The sequence below is a fragment of the Heliangelus exortis genome, chromosome 4, assembly GCF_036169615.1.
Source record: "Heliangelus exortis chromosome 4, bHelExo1.hap1, whole genome shotgun sequence".
Classification (NCBI taxonomy): domain Eukaryota; kingdom Metazoa; phylum Chordata; class Aves; order Apodiformes; family Trochilidae; genus Heliangelus; species Heliangelus exortis.
This window is the reverse complement of record NC_092425.1, coordinates 2,294,689-2,301,732: the sequence shown is the minus strand read 5'-3', so window position 1 is coordinate 2,301,732 and position 7,044 is coordinate 2,294,689. Positions and strand designations below refer to the sequence as shown.

Sequence of the window (7,044 nt, the reverse complement as noted above, 5' to 3'; positions counted from 1 at the left end):
ACAAAGAAGCAGTGGTTGGGAGGTGCTGTGGGGGGCTGGCAAGATGCTGCCTTTTGGAAAGCCCTGGCTCCCCCAGCAATGCTGGCTTGGGGCCACTTGCCATCCCTCTGTGGCTACCGTGTGAGCCAGAGGCAGAGCTCCTCGGAGCCCAGCTGCACAGAGCAGCCCATGCAGCACTGCTGGAGAATATTTAATGTCTTGTAGGAGGCAAAACTGAATGGATTTACATTTATTTAGCTTTTTTTTTTTTCTTCCTTTCAGTGTTTGCTTCCTACACCGTTGACCTTTTAAAATTATTTCCATCCTTACTTTGTTTTCTGCGCGTTGCTGTTGAACGGGATTTTTATCTTCCAACTTCCTTTTGCTATCAAGGCTGAGCAGCCTTCTCAGGCAGTTTATTTTGGTTGGGTTTTTTTTTTTTTTTTCTTGAACACTGGGATTTTTCTGAAGTGTCTACAAACTTCTGGGAGCCAACATTTCTGACTGCCTCAGCTGCCAAACTGTGAGCAACTTGTGAAAATACAAAATGCCTCAAGCAGGAGGTCCTACAAATACTTGGAGGCACATGCTCCAGCCTTGGTCTGAAGACTGGGATATGAGGTGCTTATGATTTAGTATTAGATCTCTGTGATATTTATGGCCTATTTCATAGACTGGAGCTGTTTCACTGGAAATGGTGTTGGAAATCAATGTGTTCATTAGAAGTCGATGCTAAGTGCTTTAAAAAATTCACTTTCTTTTTTTATTTCTCCTAGCTATCAATTTTGGTTTTGTCTTAAACCTGACTTCCTGAGTCCTTACTCATTAATAGATAAGCAGTAAGAAGTAGGTTATGAGAATACAGCAGGCTAATCTTCCACACTGGCATACCCAGTGTGCTTCTTACCTAGAAATAAATCTGATTTTTCAAGGATCTGGAACTCCTTCAGCTCACAAAGAGCCTCTGAAAAACACAGGCTTTGGGTCTATCTGTGATGAGCAAAGCAAAATCCAAATGGGAAGGAAGGAGTCAGCCCAGATCCCAGCTGCAAAACAACCTTAGGGGTAGTTGTCCTCTACAGTAGCAGCTGCAGTGCTCAGTGCTGTCACTATGAAGGGTAAAAGGAGTGAAATAGATGGGCTGAAACCTGAAATTTTGGGTTACAGAAGGTGGTGCTCAGTTTTGTCAAGGGTTTCTTCGGTTTTTTTTTTTTTTTTTTTTTTTTTTACTTTTCCTTTTTCCTTTTTCTTTTTTTTTCTTTTTCCTTTTCTTCTTCTTTTCCTTTTTTTCTCTTCCTTTTCCTTTTTTCTTTTTCTTTTCCTTTTTTTCCTTTTCCTTTTTCCTTTTCTTCTTTTCTTTCTTATTCTTTTCCTTTTCCTTTTCTTCTTATTCTTTCTTTTTCTTTTCTTTTTCTTTTTCTTTTTTCTTCTTCTTCTTCTTCTTCTTCTTCTTCTTCTTCTTCTTCTTCTTCTTCTTCTTCTTCTTCTTCTTTCCTCTTTCTTCTTCTTCTTCTTCTTTTTTCTTTTTCTTCTTTTTCTTTTTCTTTCTCTCTTTTTAACCATTACCATTTTTTTAACCATTTGAGCATTTCTTTTCTCAGCAGTGCTCCCCATGAAGGTGCCCCCAGAGCACCCCGAGCCTGCAGGATGGGCACAGGGGAGAAATTCAGGTGTCAGCTGAAGGACTTGCCCAGAGCTACTGCAAGAAAACACCAGTGGGGTGCTACAGAACCAGTGGTGGGTGGCTTTCCTTCCATGCTCCCTCCAGCCTCTCTTTAGATGGCAACAAAAAGCTCTGTTTAATGCTGTTGCTGCTCATGAAACAAAAGAAAGGGGAGGAGACCCCAGGAACTCTTGACTGAGAGGCCTTACACGCCCTTGGCTCTGAGTTGTAGAGGTTGTAGAGGTTGAGTGTTGCTCCAGCATGGTGAGAGCTCTCAGAGATGCCTCCTGAAGAACAGATGAAGAAAAACTCCCTGGCATATCTGCAATATGCAAGTTTAACTTGTTGCATCCCTAGAAATCAAGCCAACTTTTCTTTCAAACAGTAAAGAAAATGCCAATCCAACCAAGCAGAGTAGCTGTCTGTGAGAATATAAAATACCTCTCATAAATAATGGAGGAAAAAGAAGCTCTTTCATTCAGCTCATGTATGGAGCTGAAATAATTTTGCTGGGAAGAAAGCCCTCTCCTCTGTGCCTCAACCTTTGCACAGAGAACAAACACCAACACCTTGATCCCTAAATGAATTGTGCTGGGAAGCTATATGCAGGCAAAACACCAAGGTGGTGTCCTCATGGAAATTGGTTTTGTGCACTAAAATATAGTGGTGAGCTCTGGTGCCTGCTAGGAAATGTTTGTATGTAGACAGAGGCAGGGTATCACACTTTTTATGTATGCACACATAAAAGTGACAGGCAGAGGAATAGGATGCCTGAAGCTCCATGGTACAATCACAGAATGGTTTGGGTTGGAAGGGACCTTACAGCTCATCCTGTTCCAACCCCCCCTGCATGGGCACCTTTTGAGGACAAAAGTCAGGGAGAAATAAAGTAATAAGCTGAGTAGAAAAAAGAATTGTTATCAGAAAATTATTTGTAAGGTAGCCTTTAAAATAAATATCCTAGCTGTCCCTGTGTTTTACAGTGTCATTTCTAACTCTAAAAAGTCAGTGTATAAATCTAACTGAGTAGCTATTCATAAAAGTTCAGCTTGAGTAATAAAAGTAACAATTTTCTGTAATGATATTTTATAGATTTGAATAAGAAGTATGAAGTATTTTTGCTTTTATAGCAAATGTAAAGGCAATAAGTATACCATGCCTATAAAACCAGGATTACTTTTAAATTCTTAAAATATTTCTACAACAAAATAAATAATTTTTTTTCTTCTGAAGATTGATTGAAAGCCACATAGCAAACTTTTCAGATATTTTATATGAAAACAACTCTCCCACAGCTTCAGAGAAGACAGAACACCCTTCCTTCTCCCATCTTTTAATAAAGGAAAAGCACAGTCTCTCTTTCCCCTTCCTATTGCCCATCCCTCCCTCTGAGCCCTCCAGCCCAGTTCATTGCCAGTGAGTGTGTGAGGAGAATTTGGGCTTTTATCCCCTCTGATGTAATTTTCACAAATGCCAACTGAACATTGCAAAGAGGAGTATTTTTTGTTTAGAGGAGGAGGGAAAACACAAATCTGAAAGGTTGGAGGTGTGGACTTCTGATTTATTTTGTACTGAGTCTGGAGGGAAAAATACCAAGTTACAGTGAGATGCTGTGGACTGCACACACAGAGAAGTGTGAGCAGCACTTGGGTCTCAGACCCAACCCTCTGGCAGAGCAGTGCCATGCTCAGTGCCACCCCAGAGCTGGGATGTGTCACCACACTGACCAGCCCTGTCCCTGTATGCTCCTGCTATGCTCAGTTATGGGGTCTTGGAGCACCAGCACACCCCACGTTTGGCTGCAGGCTGGGGAGATGGGGTTTGCAGAACCAGGATGCCCATCCTCCCCAGCCCCCTGCACAGAGCTGAGGGTGTAACCTGTAATCCTGTGGAAATGCAAAGCCTGGTTCATGTAAATAGCTCTGAAAAGCCTTATGAAAGAAGCCAGAAAATGCGTGGCATGCATGTGATTATTTCTAAACCTGTTTCTATAGGGCTCCTCTAAGGCAGGGATGAGCATTAAATTTTTCCCTTATCAACAAAATATGCATCGGAATTGCTTTGTCCAAATGTGGTTTGAGGTACCTCCAGTGAAAAGCAGGGGAGTGCAGTTTGATTAAGTGGTTAAAAGAAGCCCCAAAACAGATGAGAGGGAGGCTGGCCACGTGTAAGGCTTGGCCTGGCCCCCCAGATGCTGCCTGGCACTTTGGAGCACGGTCAGCCACATCCCTGCTGTTCATGCCTTGATGCAGATTTGTTTGCAATCACAGCCCAGCAGGGTAAATCAGGAGCTGAGCAAGCCCCTGGCCTTTGCCACCCCCCAGGTCTTTTTCTTGGGGTTTTTTTGCCTATTCCTTGCCCACTTGCTGCCTGGAGCTTGCTACCCAGCCCTGATGCTCAGCAGCCAGCAGGGCTGTGCAAGGGCTTCCAGAGGTTGGACCCAGGTGAGTGCATCTTGTAACATATCTGATGTGTAATTGTGTATTATCTGCTCCCCTGCTCTGAACTGGATGTGTGCAGGCTGCTGTGTGCCAGCAGGAACATGCAAGCACACCCGTGGGTTTGTACACACACACACACGTGTTTGCTTTCTGCAATTAACTCCTAGAGCATGTCAGAGTCTCAAGTAATAATAAAATGTTTATGTTTTCATTCATGGGCTTCCATAAAGATGTATATGCAGAACCATAGAATCGTTTTGGTTAGAAAAGGTTGATGGTTTTGGTTAGAAAAATTAATCTAGCACTGCCAAACCCACTGCTAAACCATGTCCCCAAGTGCCACATCAACACATCTTTTAAATACCTTCAGAGATGGTGACTCAACCACTTCCCTGGGCAGCCTGTTCCAGTGACTGATAATCCTTTCAGTAAAGACATTTTTCCTAATATCCAATCTAAACCTCCCCTGGTGCAACTTGAGGCCATTTAATCTTGCTCTATCTCTTGTTACTTGGGAGAAGAGGCCAACCCTCACCTCCCTACACCCTTCTTCCAGGGAGCTGTAGAGATTGACAAGGTCTCCCCTCAGCATCCTTTTCTCCAGGCTGAGCAACCCCAGTTCCCTCAGCCACTCCTCCTAAGACACTCTAGGGCTGCTGGCAGTGGATCAGGAGCAGCCTGGTGACAGACTAATAATTATAAGTAAACCAGGTCATGTTTTGGGGGTAAATCTTAAAAAACATGCTGGACAAGTTGCTGTGCTGTAGCAGAGGCTGCAGTTCAGAGTCGGTGCTGCTGAGGACTTCACGGTTTAAATATTGACTACCTCTGACTTTTTTTTTTTTTTTTTTTGACAGTTGGCATATTTCTAAAAAGTCAGTGCACATTTCTGAAATTTCATTGCACATCCATGCATCATTACCTGTTTTCTTAGAGCTCCAGGGAGATGATATTGTTTGGGGTTTTTCTCTCATGTAGGGAGGAGAGGCACTGGAGCATAACACAAGTGAAGGGTGGCCTTTGGGAGAGCTTTTCTGAAGCACAAGTCTTTGGTCCAGCTGAAAGTCCAAAACAAGAGAGAATCTCTGTCTCTCTTCCTCTCTCTAGCTGCACCTTGGTAATGAATAGGGAACAGCAAAGGAAGGAAAAAAAAAAGAAGAAGAAAAAAAAAAAAGAGAAGCACACTATTTCTAAGACATGGTACAAAGTTGAAGAAGCTGGTGAGCAGAAGCAAATACTCTTCAGAAATGCCTGACTGCAGCACCAGGGTGAAATATTCCATGAAAACAAGATAGAGGAATATTTCTACCAGTAAATATTGGAGTTGAACGAGACTGGCTCATCTCAAAGAAAATGATGGACAAACGCTGCAGGGCATGCTGAAGAAAATAAAATACTTACCCTTTATCCCAAAGCCATTCAGCTAGGGACCATTTTAGGAGTTGAATGAAGTTCTCCGACTATTTTCCTTTGCCTTTGTTCTTCTTCTTTCCACTGGCAAGCAAAAAACATACTAGTGTCTCATCTGTTGGCTCTGTCTTGGGCTGAGAATTGGTCTGGAAGAGAGCAGCTTTTCTCCTGAAGGAGCAGAGATGTTTCTGAACTCAAGGTTTGCTCTGGAGCACTTCATCAGCAGTGGGACCTGGAGGTGGGGAAGACAGGGGAAAACCCTACTCTCCATTTCAGTAAGCAGAAAACTCCCTCAACTCCCTCTCCCAAGGCAGCTTTTTCCCCAAACTGGTTGTAATTTATCTGGTATTTTGGCAATACTTTTTGGGCATGACTGAGTTAGGTGTGGGAGGTTTGGGTGCAAGCTCACCTAAACTTGGATGAGTTGTTTTGGGGAGGGGTGAGTAGGGGTTCATGTTATCCAGCTTCTCTCTAAGCTTATTTCTTGTCTGGGCTCTGTTCCCACACCCCCTGTTCTGACAAGGACCAAAGGCACTGAGGTGGAAGAAAAAGCCACCCTGCAGCATTTCACAACCTGGGAATGCTTTTGCCACATTCTCCTGAGTTCTCCGGATTTCATTACGGCTTTTTAAATTTTTTATTTTTAATTTTTTTTCTTTTTTCCTTTTTTTTACATCTGGGTGAACAGACACCCTTAGCCCTTTTGGATTACCCCTTGCTGCCACCCAGGGGGAAAACAAATGACTCCTTCCCACCTCCCACCTCCCAGATCTCTCCCTGCTCCAGGCTCCAGGCATTTCCATTCCTCCACCTCGGGCAGGAAGCAGAGGGAGATGTCAGGGGGCGGTACCCACCTCCTCCTTCCCCAGGACCCAGCAGAGAGGCCGGGAGGGCATCTCGGGAGGATGCTGCTTATTGACCCTGCGGGGGAGGTTCACCAAAGGAAGGCTCCACACCTCCAGGGAGGTTAATGCCAACCAACCCAGGAGGTGCCCGAACACATCTGGCCCTTGTGCATGCACATCTGTCTGCTCACCCTGCACTTTCCCTGCCTGTGCCGGCAGCAGCTGCCCCGCCGTCCCCCCCTCCCCTTCCTCTCTGAGGGGCTGCTGGAGTCGTGTTACACACACGCCGAAAGCCATTAATTAAATTAGAGCTCTCCGACCGGAGCTGCAGAAGCAGCTGTGTCATCAATCATCCCACCCCAGCCCGGGTGGCACCCAGGGAGATTTTTTTTTTTCGGGTTTGGAAGCCAGCCCGCTCGGTAGCCTGGTGTGAAACAGAGAAGCTCGGTGGATCCCATCCATGCGGAATATAAAAGGGGAATTTCTGTCATTTACAGGCTCAGGGCCACTCAATAATGAACTTTCTGCCCGCCACCAAAGAGCTCTGGCTTTTAGACAGTTAATCAAATAGGAAAGGCTAAGGATGGCCACTACAACCTCTGCAAATAGAAATCCAGACATGAGAGCAAATAATTTGTGTCAGGGTGACAAGAGAAAATGGAATGTAAACTTGCTGAATGGCCAACAGATACCAACCTTTATATGT

The 7,044-nt window shown here is 44.4% G+C and overlaps 1 long non-coding RNA gene across 1 annotated transcript; it reads right to left on the bottom strand.

Moving 5' to 3' along the window:
* Window positions 1-1,584: 1,584 nt before the first annotated feature.
* LOC139795683 (uncharacterized) lies at window positions 1,585-5,756 on the bottom strand. Its single transcript, XR_011725645.1, has 3 exons — window positions 5,481-5,756; window positions 5,006-5,130; window positions 1,585-1,929 (listed from the first exon to the last, which is right to left on the bottom strand). It is a non-coding gene; the product is annotated as an uncharacterized lncRNA (long non-coding RNA).
* Window positions 5,757-7,044: the final 1,288 nt, after the last annotated feature.